This window comes from Pristiophorus japonicus, unplaced genomic scaffold (assembly GCF_044704955.1).
Source record: "Pristiophorus japonicus isolate sPriJap1 unplaced genomic scaffold, sPriJap1.hap1 HAP1_SCAFFOLD_79, whole genome shotgun sequence".
Classification (NCBI taxonomy): Eukaryota; Metazoa; Chordata; class Chondrichthyes; family Pristiophoridae; genus Pristiophorus; species Pristiophorus japonicus.
The window spans coordinates 459083-479018 of NW_027254707.1; the positions used below are offsets into that span (position 1 = coordinate 459083).

Genomic DNA, 19936 nt, shown 5'->3' on the forward strand with positions numbered 1-19936 from the left:
CCTGTGTCCGCCAACCGAAAGAGCTATCCAGCCTAATCCCACTTCCCAGCTCTTGGTCTGTAGCTTTGCAGATTAGGGCAATTCAATCCCGATACAAGTACTGCTTAAATGTGATGAGGGATTGTGTCTCCACCAACTTTTCGACAGTGAGTTCCAGACCCAAATTCATTCTGGGTGAAAAAATTTCTCCTCGACTCTCGTGTAGTCCTTTTAGTAGTTACCTTAAATCTGTGCCCCATGGTTATTGACCTCTCTGCTCAGGGGTATAGGTGACTCTTATGCAAACTATCTGGGCCCCGCATAATGTTAAACACCTCAATTATGTCACCCATTATCCTCATCTGTTCCGTCGTAAACTACTCCAATCTTTCACCCATAACCAAATCTATCCAGTCCTGGGAACATCCAGAGCACAACAGAGGAAACAGATGTAAGTGGAGGAGAATTGTTTCTTTTGAAGCTGTGAGTTGTTGTGATCTATAATGCACTGCCTGAAAGGGTGGTGAATCATAGAGTCAACGATTCATAGAATTGTTACAGCACGGAAGAAGATAATTCGGCCCGTCGAGCCCGTGCTGACTCTCAGCAAGTCTCACCACCCTGTCATTTCCCCGTAGCACTGCAGATTCAATTGTAACCCTCAAAATAGAATTGGATAAATGCTTTAAGAGGCACATTTTGCAGGGCGTTGTGGAAATATCTGGGAGTAATTGGATAGCTCGTTCAAGAGTACGATGGACCAAGCACTCTCCATCGGTAATGTATGATTTTATGAAATGTTTTATGATAGTTTCATATAAATTACGCTGGTCATTTTCCCGGTCCACGATCCCACTTTATTTTCTTGGATATGTGTCAGTGCTTCGACAACAGAATTGAAATGAATTGGGATTCGGTAGCAACGTGATGCGAGTCATATAACTTTCCAGGGCGCGGTGGCCAAGTGGTAAGGCGTCGGTCTCGTAAACCGAGGATGATGGGTTCGACCCCCATCTGTGCCTATTGAGCTTTTATCACCTTAAATGTGATATTTTAAAGGGTTTTCCTTTTTAACTATCAAAACAATTCATAATTTTGAAGTTAGGTCATAAACCGCCTCTTAACGTTTTCTATTCTAAGGAGAATAATCCCAGCTTCTCCAGTCTCTTCGTATAAGTGAGGTCCCCAACTCTGGCAGTATTCTAGTAAATCTATTCTGCACCCTCTCCAAGGGCTTGACTTCTTCCCTCAAGCGTGTTGCCCAGAACTGAACATAGAAACATAGAACATCGAACGCAACATTCCAGCTAAGACCACATCAGTGTTTTATAATTGTTTGGCATAACTTCCTTGTTGTTATACTCTATTCGTCTATTAACAAAGAAAAAGTCCTCATGTCTTCCAGATGCTGCCCCCTCTTTAAAATTGTACGATTTAGAGCTGGTTAATACAAAACAGGGAGGGTAATCTCACCGAGTTCGGAATCATTGATCTCCAGAGGCAGATGCTTAATGGGGTATTTAAATATTCATATATAAATCTGGCACCGTTAAAATACTATTTTAAATTCATATTGTTATCGTCATCCTATCAAAATGTATCACTTCACAATTTTCTGCGTTAACTTACATCTGCTATGTGTCTGTTCATTTCACCAGTCGGTTATTTTCATACTCCCTCTTTGTAGCACTTACTATCTGCTTTGTGCCCCTTTGATTGTCTTTGTAGCTTTCCCATTCATCAGGAACTATGCTATTTTTTGCATTTGTGTACGCTTTTACTTTGAGTTTAATGAGGTCCCTTACCTCTTTAGTCGTCCATGCCTGTTTTTTTGGGGCCCCTCAGGGGGCATACACTGATTCTGTATCATTTTTAATTATATGAACACCTCCTGTCCTTTTTCACATTAACGATTTCCCAGTTTATTGTGGACAGTCTCTGTCTCAGCTCCTTGAAGTCGGTCTTACCGAATTCTGGAATGGTAGTACTTGTTTCGCGTTTCTCCCTGTTAAAATTTACGTTGAAGTCGATCATGTTTTGATCGCTATTTCACTTACCCTTAGGCTGTTGAATACATCAAACTCGTTACTCATTACTAAATGTAAATGGGAATGCCCCTTGTTCGTTCTTGGGGCAGTTGGGAGGAGGCGGGTGCAGCGACGGAGCGGCCTAAAAAAGGCCCAGCAGGAGCTCGAGTACCAGCGGCAGTTGGGGAGAGGCGGGAGCAGCGTCGGAGCGGCCTATAAAAGCGTACTGGTGTAGCTGCAGCGGGAGAGAAAGCAAAATAGAAGTATAAAGGAATCAAAAGGTGACGCCACATGCAATGGGGTAAGTGATTGGCTGGTGATTTGTGAGTAGCTTTTCTTTTTCTTTTTTATATCAGTAAGTGAACTGTAACATTGTTATTACCAATTTAAGGGTATCTAAGGGTTAAGGCATGGCAGGAGAGATCGGTCACGTGATATGCTCCTCCTGTACCATGTGGGAACTCAGGGACACTTCCGGTTTTCCTGACGACTACGTGTCGGGTAGTGTATCCGCCTCGAGCTCCTGACGGTCCACGTGTCGGAATTGGTGCTGAGGGTGGATTCACTCTGGAGCTTCCACGATGCTGAGAATGACGTGAGTATCACGTGTAGTGCGTTGGTCTTACCGCAGGAGAAGGGTCCACAGCCAGATAGGGAATGGAAGACCAACAGGAAGATCAGTGCAAGGAAGGTAGTGCAGGGGTCCCCTGTGGTCATTCCCCTGCAAAACAGATAAACCGCTTTGAGTGCTGTTGGGGGGGATGACTCATCAGGGGAGGGCAGCAGCAGCCAAGTTCATGGCACCGTGGCTGGCTCCGCTGGAGAGGAGGACAAGAAAAAGAGTGGGAGCGCGATAGTGATAGGGGATTCAATGGAGAGAGGAATAGATAGGCGTTTCTGCGGCCGCAACCGAGACTCCAGCATGGTATGTTACCTCCCTGGTGCAAGGGTCAAGGATGTCTCGGAGCAGGGACAGGACATTCTGAAATGGGAGGGAGAACAGCCAGTTGTCGTGGTGCACATTGGTACCAACGACATAGGTAAAAAAAGGGATGAGGTCCTTCGAAACGAATTTAAGGAGCTAGGAGCTAAATTAAAAAGTATGACCTCAAAAGTAGTAATCTCGGGATTGCTACCAGTGCCACGTGCTAGTCACAGTAGGAATCGCAGGATAGTGCAGATGAATACGTGGCTTGAGCAGTGGTGCAGCAGGGAGGGATTCAAATTCCTGGGGCATTGAAACCGATTCTGGGGGAGGTGGGACCAGTACAAACCGGACGGACGGCATCTGGGCAGGACCAGAACCAATATCCTAGGGGGAGTGTTTGCTAGTGCTGTTGGGGAGGAGTTAAACTAATATGGCAGGGGGATGGGAACCAATGCAGGAAGACAGAGGGATGACAAAAGGGAGGCAGAGGCAGGAGACGGAGGGGAGATGGGGAGGGAGGGCGGAGTGGCCCGGGGCGGGTAACAGGAAGGGCCACTCTGCGGCAGAAATCTAAAAGGACAAAGGGTGTTAAAAAAACAAGCCTGAAGGCTTTTTGTCTTAATGCAAGGAGTATCCGCAATAAGCTGGATGAATTAAATGTGCAAATAGATGTTAAAAAATATGATGTGATTGCAATTATGGAGACGTGGCTCCAGGATGATCAGGGCTGGGAACTCAACATCCAGGGGCATTCAAAATTCAGGAAGGATAGAATAAAAGGAAAAGGAGGTGGGGTAGCATTGCTGGTTAAAGAGGAGATTAATGCAATCGTTAGGAAAGACATTAGCTTGGATGATCTGGAATCTAAATGGTTAGACTGTAGAACACCAAAGGGCAAAAAACGTTAGTGTGTGTTGTGTACAGACCTCCAAATAGTAGTAGTGATGTTGGGGAGGGCATCAAACAGGAAATTAGGGGTGCATGCAATAAAGGTGCAGCAGTTTAATGGGTGACTTTAATATGCACATAGATTGTGCTAGCCAAACTGGAAGCAATACGGTGGAGGAGGATTTCCTGGAGTGCATAAGGGATGGTTTTCTAGACCTATATGTCGAGGAACCAACTAGGTGGGTGGCCATCTTATACTGGGTATTGTGTAATGAGAGAGGACTAATTAGCAATCTCGTTGTGCGAGGACCCTTGGGGAAGAGTGACCATAATATGGTGGAATTCAGCATTAGGATGGAGAATGATAAGTTACTTCAGAGACCATGGTCCAGAACTTAAAGAAGGGTAACTTTGAATGTATGAGGCGTGAATTGGCTAGGATAGATTGCTGAATGACACTTAAGGGGTTGACTGTGGATGGGCAATTGCAGACATTTAGAGACCGCATGGATGAATTACAACAATTGTACATTCCTGTCTGGCGTAAAAATAATAAAGGGAAGGTGGTTCAACCTTGGCTTTCTTGGGAAATCAGGGATAGTATTAAAGCCAAGGAAGTGGCATACAAATTGGCCAGAAATAGCAGCGAACCTGGGGACTGGGAGAAATTTAGAACTCAGCAGAGGAGGACAAAGGGTTTGATTCGGGCAGGGAAAATGGAGTACGAGAAGAAGCTTGCAGGGAACATTAGGATGGATTGCAAACGTTTCTATAGGTATGTAAAGAGAAAAAGGTTAGTAAAGACAAACGTAGGTCCCCTGCAGTCAGAATCAGGGGAAGTCATAACGGGGAACAAAGAACTGGCAGACCAATTGAACAAGTACTTTGGTTCAAGTATTCACTAAGGAGGACACAAACAACCTTCCGGATAAAAAAGAGGTCAGAGGGTCGAGTAGGGAGGAGGAACTGAGGGAAATATTTATTAGTTGGGAAATTGTGTTGGGGAAATTGATGTGATTGAAGGCCGATAAATCCCCAGGTCCTGATGGACTGCATCCCAGAGTATTAAGGAGATGGCCTTGGAAATAGCGGATGCATTGACAGTCATTTTCCAACATTCTATTGACTCTGGATCAGTTCCTATCGAGTGGAGGGTAGCCAATGTAACCCCACTTTTTAAATAAGGAGGGAGAGAGAAAACAGGGAATTATAGACCGGTCAGCCTGACCTCAGTGGTAGATAAAATGATGGAATCAATTTTTAAAGATGTCATAGCATCGCATTTGGAAAACGGTGACATGATAGGTACAAGTCAGCATGGATTTGTGAAAGGGAAATCATGCTTGACAAACCTTCTGGAATTTTTTGAGGATGTTTCCAGTAAAGTGGACAAAGGAGAACCAGTTGATGTGGTATATTTGGACTTTCAGAAGGCTTTCGACAAGGTCCCACACAAGTGATTAATGTGCAAAGTTAAAGCACATGGGATTGGGGGTAGTGTGCTGACGTGGATTGAGAACTGGTTGTCAGACAGGAAGCAAAGTGTAGGAGTAAATGGGTACTTTTCAGAATGGCAGGCAGTGACTAGTGGGGTACCGCAAGGTTCTGTGCTAGGGCCCCAGCTGTTTACATTGTACATTAATGATTTAGACGAGGGGATTAAATGTAGTATCTCCAAATTTGCGGATGACACTAAGTTGGGTGGCAGTGTGAGCTGCGAGCAGGATGCTATGAGGCTGCAGAGTGACTTGGATAGGTTAGATGAGTGGGCAAATGCATGGCAGATGAAGTACAATGTGGATAAATGTGAGGTTATCCACTTTGGTGGTAAAAACAGAGAGACAGACTATTTTCTGAATGGTGACAGATTAGGAAAAGGGAAGGTGCAACGAGACCTGTGTGTCGCGGTACTTCAGTCATTGAAGGTTGGCATGCAGGTACAGCAGGCGGTTAAGAAAGCAAATCGCATGTTGGCCTTCATAGCGAGGGGATTTGAGTACAGCGGCAGGCAGGTGTTGCTACAGTTGTACAGGACCTTGGTGAGAACACACTTGGAGTACTGTGTACAGTTTTGATCTCTTAACTTGAGGAAGGGCATTCTTGCTATTGAGGGAGTGCACCGAAGATTCACCAGACTGATTCCCGGGATGGTGGGACTGACCTATCAAGAAAGACTGGATCAACTGGGCTTGTATTCACTGGAGTTCAGAAAAATGAGAGGGGACCTCATAGAAAAGTTTAAAATTCTGACGGGTTTAGACAGGTTAGATGCAGGAAGAATGTTCCCAATGTAGTGGAAGTCCAGAACCAGGGGTCACAGTCTAAGGATAAGGGGTAAGCCATTTAGGAACGCGATGAGGAGAGACTTCTTCACCCAGAGAGTGGTGAACCTGTGGAATTCTCTGCCACAGAAAGTGGTTGGGACCAATTCACTAAATATATTCAAAAGGGAGTTAGATGAAGTCCTTGCTACTCCGGGGATCAAGGGGTATGGCGAGAAAGCAAGAAGGGGGTACTGAAGTTTCATGTTCAGCCATGGACTCATTGAATGGCGGTGCAGGCTAGAAGGGTTGAATGGCCTGCTCCTGCGCCTATTTTCTATGTTTCTATGTTTCTATGTTCTGGAACAGATTGTTCTCGAACTAGTCCGGACACGCTCAGGAAGTTCACAATCTTTCTGACAGGTGCGAGTCAGATTATCCCAATACATATAAAAATTTTAATCCCCTTTTAAAACCATACTGTCTTGACTACCCACAGACTGACACTGAGATGACCGCAACAAGAGACACAGACAGCACCGGAGAACATGGAGAATAGACAAGAGAGATGGATAAATACATAATGGCCTCAGAGTCTGAAAAGCACAATCGTCATGTGTAAAAACATCAGCTGCTCTCGGTGAGTCTCGAACTCACAACCTCGGCATTTCCCAGGCTTGATATTGTCATTTTAGTACCGCACGCTAACCGATTGCGGCATTAGAGCTGCAAGTCTTGTAGTCTCAGTGCTTCCATCATACAGCTGCCTGTTGCACCAGTCTTGCGAGCAAGAAGACAAAGAATCATTGAATCAATCAGCACAGAAGGAAGCAATTCATCCCATCGTGTCTGTGCCGGCTCTCTGCAAGAAGCCTTCAGTTATTGAGACGCCATAGATGTGTTTTATTTTTGTGTGTAATGTTTTGTTATTTCTAATGAATTTGGATGTCCGTGCGGGAAATTTAAAATATATTTATGCATCTATCTGTGACATGTAAATACAATTGTGTGGAACCTTGATAATCAAATTATTTGTGTTCATCTCTCCGTTATTATAAATGTATTTATTTTTATCTCTGTTTTCTTTCTGAATTTATCTCTAAGTATCTCTGTGCTGCAATTGTCTTTGCGTTTATTTGCGAGGTGTCTACAGGTAACATAGATACAATCATAGACACAGAATATACATTTATAACACACACAGGTGCTCCGCAATTCAATTATAAATAACGTTGTTGCATTCAAATACATAAACACTTAAACAAATATACAAAATATATTTATATCGCACAGAACAAATTGCAACTTAACACAGAGACATTAAAATATATTAGGAACTATCGCTGATCAAAGAACATTTTGCTCTCTGCGGTCCTCAGCAAATTCTGCTGTGCCTGTTTTGCCTGTGCTTGTGCTCGGTGCAAGGGAAGGTTTGTTCGGGCCGTGGTATATCGTTTCCCATGAATGGGCTGCAATGCCCTGTCTGAGGCCACGTTCACTGCGATATTGATGTATAATAATCATCTGGACTTGGGTATACAGTGCAAAATTACAACATCGACAGCTGTTTCATCCTGATACACAAATCCACTGCCAAATTGGTTCAACCCCTCACCCGACCCACTAGGTAATCTTCCCGCGAGTACTTTGGTCCAAGCTCTGTTGATGTCCAACCCGACCTACTATGACAGGTCCGTCCTGCGCCAGAACTGATCCCAATGTCCCAGGTTTCTGTAGCCCAACCTCGTGCACCGTTTATTCTAAACTCAATATCGCGGGGAACTGGGAATAATCCATGGAATGCCTTTGTGGTCTGCTCATTAATTTCCTCAATTACACCTGAAACTCTGACTGAAGGAACTCATCCCTTTATCTCCTTGTGTCATTGCTCAGCACATAGATCACGGCTTATGCTGATCCCCTTCCTCCCTCAAAATATTCCTCGCCAGTTAGTGATGTTCTTTACCTGTCAGCAGGGAGGATACACACCACGCACGTCTCAAGTTTGCCGTTGAATAAACGCCCTGTCTTTCGAATCCCCAATGACGTCAAATTACATAACTTTTTAGTTTCAAAAGCAAAGAACTGCGAAGCCTGTAAATCTGAAATGACATCAGAAAATGTTGGATATACTCAGCCAGCATCTCTCGAAAGATTTCTGATGATGAGGTTGTGATTAAATATCATTGACGTAAAGCGTCAACAATACAATCCAGATACTGTCCGATGTAATCCCAGTGCCCCAGTTTGCGGGTCTTCAAACCAATCTGGATGCCACACATCAATCTGGGAGCTAACTTGATGTTGTTGTTCTTGTAAAGTCGCAAAAGCAGAGGGCTGCAATAAAATATACAAGTCTTTAAGATAATTCATATGTTTTACAGTTAAGAAAACGAGCCAGTTCCAAAAGACATTCAATCTTCAAAACGGTTAACTTACGCCGTTTAATTTCCGCCATGTGTGCCAGGGCAAAACATAGGTTTTGGCTGTTTTTATTAAAATTGCAGTTGAATGCTGTTGCGACAAGTTTACTTTCAACATTCTCCCTTTGAAGATTCTCACAGAGGCCGTCTGACTGGCTCACGAGTTCTCGGCCTCAACATTTACTCAAACCTGTGACCGCCACCTAGTGGTTAGGGTGCAGTGCTCTATCCTCGTTGGCACAGGTTCGATGCCCGTTCCGGGATTTATTAAATTAAAATGAAGCTTATTAAATTAATTTCATTACTCTTTGTGAAAGAATAATAATTATTGCAATCGCCATTGACAACTTGTCAGCACACACCCGTTGAGGCCCCTCATGATCTCATGCGCCAAAAATCGGCACTGGAACAGTCAAACTGGCTTTTGACAGATCCAACCCGAGAGAAGGGTCTTTGTGGCCGGAGATTTGTGCTATTTTACCAATTCTTGCCTGGAAGATCTCCTTCAAAACCTTACACCTGGTAAAGGTGAAAGAGGGATAGACAGGCAGGGGGAGACAGTTATGTGCATGTCACAGAAAGAGAGAGACAGACAGGGTTTTGTGATGGAGAGGAGACAGTCCGGAGAGACAGAAAGCTAGACAGACAGATTTTGAAAAAGAGAGAGCGACAGACTGTGGGGTTGGGAGAATGAGTGAGTTAATTATGGTGGAGGATATAGAGAGCGACAATATTGAGCGGAGGGGACGGCAAGACAGACCGATAGGGTGAGATACGGATGGAGACAAACTGGGAGGGGGTAGGAGATATGGTGGGAGACAAAGGGAGAGATAGACGTGGAAGGCAGAAGGGAATAGTCAGATGTGGGAGAATAATGGAAGGGGGCAGTGCGTGACAGACAGGGGAGGAAGACAGAAAAAACTGACGGAACGCAGACAGAGAGCGATAGACAGGGGCAGACGGGGGTGAATGGTGGAAGGGGACAGTAATTGCCAGACAGGGGAGGAAGAAGTGTGTTAGCCAGAAAGATAATATATTGGGCTGAGATAGAGATAGCGAGAGAGAGACAGACGGTGGGATGAAACAGTGAGTGAGAGAGAGGGGGTGAGACAGACGTGTTAGGGACAGAAAAATAGAGAATGGGTTGAAACAATCGGGGCAAACATTGCGAAACGGCGAGAGATACAGATGGGGCAGAGAGCAACGGCAGACAGATGAGGAGACAGAGACAGAGAGAGAGGCATACAGGAGAGACAGGACCAGAAAGGCATACGAGGAGGCAGAATGAGAGAGACATACGGGGGATCAGAGCTAGAGACAGATACGAGTAGGAGCGTGGGGAGATAGAGAGAGTGACGGAGACAGGCGGTGGAAAAAGACAGATGGCAAGACAGAGATAAGCAGGTGGGGGAGAAGGAAGGAGGAGACAGACCGGGAATACACCAAGAGAGAGAACGAAAGAACGAGAGAAACCTTCAGGTAGCAGAGTGGGAATGTTACTGAACTAATCCAGTGGCCTGGACTAAAGATCCCGAGATGTAAGTGCAAATCCTGCCACCACAGCTGAGGAATTTAGGTTCAGTTAATTACATCAATCTGGATTTAAAAAGCGAGTATGGAAAATGACCATGATACTACTGGACCGTGGTAACAATCCATCTGGTTCACTAATGTCCTTTAGAGGATGAAATATGCCGTCCTTTACTGATCTGGGCTATACATGACTCCAAATGCACAGCAATGTGGTTGACACTTCAATGCCCTCGACAATGGCCCAGCGAGACACTCAGTTGAATCAAACCGCTGCGACAATGTCAGCATTGTGGGAGTACCTTCACCACACGGACTGCAGCGGTTCAAATAGTCGGCTCACCACCACCTTCTCCGGGGCAGTTTCAGAAGGGCAACAAAGGAAGGAATGCCGTAGTAGCGACGCCAAAATTTCTGAATTAATTAAAAAAACACGTTGGAGACAGGGAAAGAGAGAGTTAAAAAGACATATGCAGAAGGTGGGGTAATGGATGGGTCAAACAGAGTGAGAAATATAGGGAGACAGACGTGGGGAGAAGGAGGGAGAGAACGAGAATGCGGAGGCACAGAGAGAGACAGACAGACAGATCGGCGGGGCAAAGAGAGATAAACATTTGGGGATGACAGAGAGAGTGCGAGATGGGGAGACAGCTGTGGAAAGACAGGGACAGACGGGTTTGATGCAGAAGTGAGTACACGTGAGGCGGGTTAGAATGGGACAGACGTAGGAGAGAAATCGGCAGAAATCAGACCCAGGGAGAAAATGACGTGGTAGACAAAGAAAACGAGCTGGGGGAGCGAGAAACAGAGAGAGAGCAACATAGTGGGTGTGTGGGGATAGAGATTGACTGGAAGAATGGTGGATTGCGACCGGCTGCGGTAGATAGATGACATGTTACAAAGACAAAGGCAGAGACGGTGCCAGACGGGAACAGGAAAACTGGTGAGCCAGAGCGGGCAACAGAGAGAGTGAGAGAAAGACAGGCGAGAGATAGGAAGGAGACAGAGATGAGGTGTGGAGGGGGGTGGGCGGACAGAGAGAGAGCGACACACACAGAAGGTGATAGAGAGAGAGCGACAGACCGTGTGGTGGAGATAGTCCGACTGGAAATGTAAAAGAAGGAGACAGAGTGGGCGAGACTGATGGTGGTAGACAGACGGGAGGATGTAGAAGGGGAGAGAGATACTGCAGAGGGAAACGGGGAAGACAGAAATAGAACAGACGGATCAGACAGACACAGGAAAGCAGGAAAGTTAGGGAGAGAGAGACCCAGAATGGGGAGACAGAGAGGGTGCAACGAGGAAGTTAAACAGGACGGAGACAGGGGGGAAACGACAGAGACAGACAGTGAGAGAGATAGGTGGACAGACTGCGGGCCAGACGGATGGAGAACTGCAAGGGACAGACTCGAGAGACAGACGGCAGAGGGATGGAGGGGGAGAGACTTATGGCACAGACTGGGAGACAGAAATAGAGCTAACAGCAGAGGAAAGAAAAAGACAATGGGAGTCAGACGGAGAGACAGGCGGGAGTGGCACAGAGAAAGACAGACGCGGGTTACACAAGTGGCGAGAAAGAAGGTGGAGTGACATGTTGGGCGAGAGACTGTTGGAAACAGATGGGCAGACAGAAAGAAACACAGACGTAAGAAGACAGAGAAAGAAAAACAAACGGGGAGACTCATTCCAGTCCCGCTCTCTCATCCAATTTTAGTGAAAAACAATGTAACTGGCAGTGCAAATAGTGTCGTGGTACATAAAGTTGCAAAGAGACGTTTATTAAGTGTTTGCGCAAATAACTGTAGATAAAGGTCCCTGAGGTGAACTGTAAATTCTTCCACATTGAACCGAAAAAAGATGGATCAGAGTACATTATATTTAGAAACTATACCTGACAATAATATTGAGCGGTGCAAGAACTGAAATCTCTCCTAATCCCCCTGTTTTTGGTGGTCATAATTTAGTTGTCTATTGAAAAACAAATGCCCCTGTTTGTGAAACTCCTAAAATCCCTGTAGCCGGGGCTGTGAATACCCCATGTTTCAGGAGCTCCTTATCCCTCTGTTTCAGGAGCTCCTTTTCACTCCATTTCTGGATGTCCGTATCCCTCTGTTTCAGCAGTTCTTTAGCCCACTGTTTCAGGAGCTCGTTATCCCTCTGTTTCAGGAGTTCCCTTTCGCTATGTTTCAGGAGCACCATATCCCTCTGTTTCTGGAGTTCCATATCCCTCTGCTTCAGGAGCTCCTTATCCCTCTGTTTCAGGAGATTCTTATCCCTCTGTTTCTGGAGCTCCTTATCGCTCTGTTTCTGGAGCTCTTTATCCATCTGTTGCAGGAGCTCCTTATCGCTCTATTATAGGAGGTCCTGATCCATCTTTTTCAGGAGCTCCTTAATCCTCTGTTGCAGGAGCTTCTAATTCCTCTGTTGTAGGAACTCCTTTTCCCTCTGTCTCTGGAGTTCCTTATCCCTCTGTTTCTGGAGCTCCTTATCCCTCTGTTTCAAGAGCTCCTTATCCCACTGTTTCAGGAACTTATAATCCCTCTGTATCAGGAACTCCTTTTCCCTCTGTTTCTGGAGCACCCTATCCCTCTGTCGCAGGAGCTCCTAATTGTTCTGTGTCAGTAAATCCTCATCCCTCTGTTTCAGGAGCTCGTTATTCCACTGTTTCTGGAGCTCCTTATCCCTCTATTTCAGGAGCTCCTTATCCCTCTGTTTCTGGAGCTCCTTATTCCTCTGTTTCAGGAGCTCCTTATCCCTCTGTTTCAGGAGCTCCGATTCCCTCTGTTTCATGAGCTCCTTATCCCTCTGTAGCAGGAGCTCCTAATTCTTCTGTTTCAGTAGCTCCTTATCCCTCTTTTTCAGGAGCTCCTATTCCCGCTGTTTCATGAGCTCCTTATCACTCTGTTTCAGGACTCCTTATCACTCTGATTCAGGAGCTCCTTATCCCTCTGTTTCATGAGCTCCTTATCACTCTGTATCAGGAGCTCCTTATCCCTCTGTTTCTGGAGCTCCTTATCCCTCTGTTTCTGGAGGTCCTTATCCTCTGTTTCTGGAGCACTTTATCCCTCTGTTTCAGGAGCTTCTTATCCCTCTGTTTCTGGAGCTTCTTATCCTTGTGTTGCAGGAGCTCTTAATTCTTCTGTCTCAGGAGCTCCTTATCACTCTTTTTCAGGAGCTCCTATTCCCTCTGTTTCATGAGCTCCTTATCACTCTGTTTCAGGAGCTCCTTATCCCTCTGTTTCAGGAGCTCCTTATCCCTTGTTTGTTGATCTCCTTATCCTTCTGTTTCTGGAGGTCATTATCCTCTGTTTCTGGAGCGCTTTATTCCTCTGTTTCAGGAGCTCCTTATCCCTCTGTTTCTGGAGCTCCTTATCCCTCTGTTGCAGGAGCACCTTATCCGTCTGTTTCAGGAGCTCATTATCCTTCTGTTTCAGGAGCTCCTTATCCCTCTGTTTCTGGAGCTCCTTTCCCCTCTGTTGCAGGAGCTCCAAATTCCCCTGTTTCAGGAGCTCCTTATCGCTCTCTTTCATGAGCTTCTTATTCCTCTGTTTTCAGGAGCTCCTTATCCCTCTCTTTCTGGAGTTCCTTATCCCTCTGTTTCTGGAGCTCCTTATCCGTCTGTTTCTGGAGCTCTTTATCGCTCTGTTTAACAAGCTCCTTATCACTCTCTTTCAGGAGCTCCTTATCCCTCTGTTTCAGGAGCTCCTGATCCCTCTGTTTCAGGAACTCATTATCCCTCTGTTGCAGGAGCTCCTAATTCCGCTGTTTCAGGAGCTCGTTATCCATCTGTTTCAGGAGCACTTTTTGCCCCTCTCTTGCAGGAGCTCCTAATCCCTCTGTTTCATGAGCTCCTTATCACTCTGTTTCATGAGCTCCTTATCGCTCTGTTTCAGGAGTTCCTTATCGCTCTGTTTCTGGAAGTCCTTATCCTCTGTTTCTGGAGCACTTTATACCTCTGTTACAGTAGTTCCTTATCCTTCTGTTTCATGATCGCCTTATCCCTCTGTTTCTGGAGCTCCTTATCCGTCTGTTTCTGGAGCTCTTTATCGCTCTGTTTAACAAGCTCCTTATCACTCTCTTTCAGGAGCTCCTTATCCCTCTGTTTCAGGAGCTCCTGATCCCTCTGTTTCAGGAACTCATTATCCCTCTGTTGCAGGAGCTCCTAATTCCGCTGTTTCAGGAGCTCGTTATCCATCTGTTTCAGGAGCACTTTTTGCCCCTCTCTTGCAGGAGCTCCTAATCCCTCTGTTTCATGAGCTCCTTATCACTCTGTTTCATGAGCTCCTTATCGCTCTGTTTCAGGAGTTCCTTATCGCTCTGTTTCTGGAAGTCCTTATCCTCTGTTTCTGGAGCACTTTATCCCTCTGTTTCAGTAGTTCCTTATCCTTCTGTGTCATGATCTACTTATCCCTCTGTTGCAGGAGCTCCTAATTCTTCTCTCTCAGCAGCTCCTTATCCCTCTTTTTCATGAGCTCCTATTCCCTCTCTTTCATGAGCTCCTTTTCACTCTGTTTCAGGAGCTCCTTATCCCTCTGTTGCAGGAGCTCCTTATCCCTCTGTTTCTGGAGCTCCTTATCCCTCTGTTGCACGAGCACCTTATCCCTCTATTTCAGGAGCTCCTTATCCCTCTGTTTCTGGAGCTCCTTTTCCCTCTGTTTCAGGAGCTCAAAATTCCCCTGTTTCAGGAGCTCCTTATCCCTCTGTTTCATGAGCTCTTTATCCCTCTGTTTCAGGAGCTCCTTATCCCTCTCTTTCTGGAGTTCCTTATCCTTATCCCTCTGTTTCTGGAGCTCCTAATCCGTCTGTTTCTGGAGCTCTTTATCCCTCTGTTTAACGTGCTCCTTATCCCTCTCTTTCCGGAGCTCATTATCCCTCTGTTTCAGGAGCTCCTTATCCCTTTGTTTCAGGAACTCCTTATCCCCCTGTTGCAGGAGCTCCTAATTCCTCTATTTCTGGAGCTCCTTATCCATCTGTTTCAGGAGCACTTTGCCCCTCTGTTGCAGGAGCTCCTAATTCCTCTGTTTCATGAGCTCCTTATCCCTCTGTTGCAGGAGCTCCTAATTCTTCTGTTTCATGAGCTCCTTATCACTCTGTTTCATGAGCTCCTTATCACTCTGTTGCAGGAGCACTTTATCCCTCTGTTTCAGGAGCTCCTTATCGCTCTGTTTCTGGAGTTCCTTATCCCTCTGTTGCAGGAGCTCCTTATCCCTCTGTTTCAGGAGTTCCTTATCCCTCTGTTTCAGGAGCTCCTTATGCCTCTGTTTCTGGAGCTCCTTTTCCCTCTGTTTCAGTAGTTCCAAATTCCCCTGTTTCAGGAGTTCCTTATCCCTCTGTTTCATGAGCTCCTTATTCCTCTGTTTCTGGAGCTCCTTATCCCTCTCTTTCTGGAGTTCCTTATCCCTCTGATTCTCTAGCTCCTTATCCATCTGTTTCTGGAGTTCTTTATCCCTCTGTTTAACGAGCTCCATATCCCTCTCTTTCAGGAGCTCCATATCCCTCTGTTTCAGGAGCTCCTTATCCCTCTGTTGCAGGAGCTCCAATTTCTCTGTTTCTGGAGTTCATTATCCCTCTGCTTGTGGATTTCCTTATCCCTCTGTTTCTGGAGCTCCTTATCCCTCTGTTTCAAGAGCCGATTATCCCTCTGTTTCAGGAACTTATAATCCCTCTGAATCAGGAGCTCCTTATCCCTCTGTTTCAGGAGCTCCGATTCCCTCTGTTTCAAGAGCTTCTTATCCCTCTGTTGCAGGAGCTCCTAATTCTTCTGTTTCAGGAGCTCCTTATCCCTCTTTTTCAGGAGCTCCTATTCCCGCTGTTTCACGAGCTCCTTATCACTCAGTTTTACGACTCCTTTTCGCTCTGTTTCAGGAGCTCCTTATCCCTCTGTTTCTGGAGCAATTTATCCCTCTGTTTCAGGAGCTCCTTATCCCTCTGTTTCTGGAGCTCCTTATCCCTGTGTTGCAGGAGCTCCTAATTGCTCTGTTTCATGAGCTCCTTATCCCTGTATTGCAGGAGTTCTTAATTCTTCTGTCTCAGGAGCTCCTTATCCCTCTTTTTCAGGAGCTCCTATTCCCTCGTCTGTTTCAGGAGCTCCTTATCCCTCTGTTTCATGAGCTCCTAATCGCTCTGTTTCAGGAGCTCCTTATCCCTCTGTTTTGGAGCTACTTATCCTTCTGTTTCTGGAGGTCATTATCCTCTGTTTCTGGAGCACTTTATCCCTCTGTTTCAGGAGCTCCTTATCCCTCTGTTTCTGGAGCTCCTTATCCCTCTGTTTCAGAAGCTCCTTATCGCTCTGTTTCAGGAGCTCCTTATCCCTCTGTTTCTGGAGCTCCTTTTCCCTCTGTTTCAGCAGCTCCAAATTCCCCTGTTTCTGGAGCTCCTTATCCCTCTGTTTCATGAGCTCCTTATTCTTATGTTTCAGGAGCTCCTTATTCCCTCTCTTTCTGGAGTTCCTTATTCCTCTATTTCTGGAGATCCTTATCCGTCTGTTTCTGGAGCTCTTTATCCCTCTGTTTAAAAAGCTCATTATCCCTCTCTTTCAGGAGCTCCTTATCCCTCTGTTTCAGGAGCTCCTTATCCCTCTGTTTCAGGAACTCCTTATCCCTCTGTTGCAGGAGCTCCTAATTCTCTGTTTCAGGAGCTCGTTATCCATCTGTTTCAGGAGCACTTTGCCCGTCTGTTGCAGCAGCTCCTAATTCCTCTGTTTCATGAGCTCCTTATCCCTCTGTTGCAGGAGCTCCTAATTCTTCTGTTTCAGGAGTTCCTTATCCCTCTTTTTCAGGAGCTGCTTATCCCTCTGTTTTTGGAGCTCCTTATCCCTCTCTTTCTGGAGGTCCTTATCCTTTGTTTCTGGAGCACTTTATCCCTCTGTTTCAGGAGCTCCTTATCCCTCTGTTTCTGCAGCTACGTATCCCTCTGTTGCAGGAGCTCCTTATCCCTCTGTTTCAGGAGCTCATTATCCCTCTGTTTCAGGAGCTGCTCATCCCTCTGTTTCTGGAGCTCCTTTTCCCTCTGTTTCAGGAGCTCCAAATTCCACTGTTTCAGGAGCTCCTTATCCCTCTGTTTCATGAGCTCCTTATTCCTCTGTTTCAGGAGCTCCTTATCCCTCTCTTTCTAGAGTTACTTAACCCTCTGTTTTTGGAGCTCATCATCCGTCTGTTTCTGGAGCTCTTTATCCCTCTGTTTAACGAGCTCCTTATCCCTCTCTTTCAGGAGCTCCTTATCCCTCTGTTTCAGGAGCTCCTTATCCCTCTTTTCAGGAACTCCTTATACCTCTGTTGTAGGAGCTCCTAATTCCTCTGTTTCATGAGCTCCTTATCACTCAGTTGCAGGAGATCCCAATTCTTCTGTTTCAGGAGGTCCTTATCCCTCTTTTTCAGGAGCTCCAATTCCCTCTGTTTCATGAGCTCCATATCACTCTGTTTCAGGAGCTCCTTATCCCTCTGTTTCAGGAGTTCCTTCTACCTCTGTTTCAGGAGCTCCTTTTCACTCTGTTTCTGGAGCTCCTTTTCACTCTGTTTCAGGAGCTCCAAATTCCCCTGTTTCAGGAGCTCCTTATCCCTCTGTTTCAGGAGCTCCTTATCCCTCTCTTTCTAGAGTTACTTATCCCTCTGTTTTTGGAGCTCATCATCCGTCTGTTTCTGGAGCTCTTTATCCCTCTGTTTAACGAGCTCCTTATTCCTCTCTTTCAGGAGCTCCTTATCCCTCTGTTTCAGGAGCTCCTTATCCCTCTTTTCAGGAACTCCTTATACCGCTGTTGTAGGAGCTCCTAATTCCTCTGTTTCATGAGCTCCTTATCACTCAGTTGCAGGAGATCCTAATTCTTCTGTTTCAGGAGCTCCTTATCCCTCTTTTTCAGGAGCTCCAATTCCCTCTGTTTCATGAGCTCCATATCACTCTGTTTCAGGAGCTCCTTATCCCTCTGTTTCAGGAGTTTCTTCTACCTCTGTTTCAGGAGCTCCTTTTCACTCTGTTTCTGGAGCTCCTTTTCCCTCTGTTTCAGGAGCTCCAAATTCCCCTGTTTCAGGAGCTCCTTATCCCTCTGTTTCATGAGCTCCTTATCCCTCTCTTTCTGGAGTGCCTTATCCCTCTGTATCTCTAGCTCCTTTACCTTCTGTTTCTGGAGTTCTTTATCCTTCTGTTTAACGAGCTCCTTATCCTTCTCTTTCAGGAGCTCCTTATCCCTCTGTTTCAGGAGCTCCTTATCCCTCTGTTTTAGGAACTCCTTATCCCTCTGTTGCAGGAGCTCCTAATTGCTCTGTTTCAGGAGCTCCTTATCAATCTGTTTCAGGAGCACTTTGCCCCTCTGTTGCAGGAGCTCCTAATTCCTCTGTTTCAGGAGCTCATTATCCCTCTGTTTCAGGAGCTCCTTATCCCTCTGTTGCAGGAGCTCCAATTTCTCTGTTTCAGGAGCTCCTTATCCCTCTGTTGCAGGAGCTCCTAATTCCTCTGGTTCATGAGCTCCTTATCCCTCTGTTGCAGGTGCTCCTAATTCTTCTGTTTCAGGTGCTCCTTATCCCTCTTTTTCAGAGCTCCAATTTCTCTGTTTTAGGAGCTCCTTATCCCTCTGTTGCAGGAGCTCCTAATTCCTCTGGTTCATGAGCTCCCTATTCCTCTTTTTCAGGAGCTCCTATTCCCTCCGTTTCATGAGCTCCTTATCACTCTGTTTCAGGAGCTCCTTATTCCTCTGTTTCAGGAGCTCCTTAACCCTCTGTTTCATGAGCTCCTTATCGCTCCATTTCAGGAGCTCCTTTTCCCTCTGTTTCAGGAGCTCCTTATTCCTCTGTTACAGGAGCTCCTTATCCCTCTGTTTCTGGAGCTCCTTTTCCCTCTGTTTCAGGAGCTCCAAATTCCCCTGTTTCAGGAGCTCCTTATCCCTTTGTTTAATTAGCTCCTTATTCCTCTGTTTCAGGAGCTACTTATCCCAATCTTTCTGGAGTTGCTTATCCCTCTGTTTCTGGAGCACCTTATCCGTCTGTTTCTGGAATACTTTATCCCTCTATTTAACGAGCTCCTTATCCCTCTCTTTCAGGAGCTCCTTATCCCTCTCTTTCAGGAGCTCCTTATCCCTCTGTTTCAGGAACTCCTTTTCCCTCTGTTGCAGGAGCTCCTAATTCATCTGTTTCAGGAGCTCCTTTTCCATCTGTTTCAGGAGCACTTTTCCCCTCTGTTGCAGGAGCTCCGAATTCCTCTGTTTCTCGAGCTCATAATCCCTCTGTTTCAGGAGCAGCTTATCCCTCTGTTGCAGGAGCTCCAATTTCTCTGTTTTAGGAGCTCCTTATCCCTCTGTTGCAGGAGCTCCTAATTCCTCTGGTTCATGAGCTCCTTATCCCTCTTTTTCAGGAGCTCCTATTCCCTCTGTTCATGAGCTCCTTATCACTCTGTTTCAGGAGCTCATTATTCCTCTGTTTCAGGAGCTCCTTATCCTTCTGTTTCAGGAGCTCCTTCTCCCTCTGTTACAGGAGCTCCTTATCCCTCTGTTTCTGGAGCTCCTTTTCCCTCTGTTTCAGGAGCTCCAAATTCCCCTGTTTCAGGAGCTCCTTATCCCTTTGTTTCATTAGCTCCTTATTCCTCTGTTTCAGGAGCTACTTATCCCAATCTTTCTGGAGTTCCTTATCCCTCTGTTTCTGGAGCACCTTATCCGTCTGTTTCTGGAATACTTTATCCCTCTATTTAACGAGCTCCTTATCCCTCTCTTTCAGGAGCTCCTTATCCCTCTCTTTCAGGAGCTCCTTATCCCTCTGTTTCAGGAACTCCTTTTCCCTCTGTTGCAGGAGCTCCTAATTCCTCTGTTTCAGGAGCTCCTTATCCATCTGTTTCAGGAGCACTTTTCCCCTCTGTTGCAGGAGCTCCGAATTCCTCTGTTTCTCGAGCTCATAATCCCTCTGTTTCAGGAGCAGCTTA

The 19936-nt window shown here is 45.9% G+C and overlaps 1 non-coding gene across 1 annotated transcript; it reads left to right on the forward strand.

The window, feature by feature from the left end:
* Positions 1–929: 929 nt before the first annotated feature.
* On the forward strand, positions 930–1001 carry trnat-cgu (transfer RNA threonine (anticodon CGU)). The gene has a single exon. It is a non-coding gene; the product is annotated as a tRNA-Thr (tRNA).
* Positions 1002–19936: the final 18935 nt, after the last annotated feature.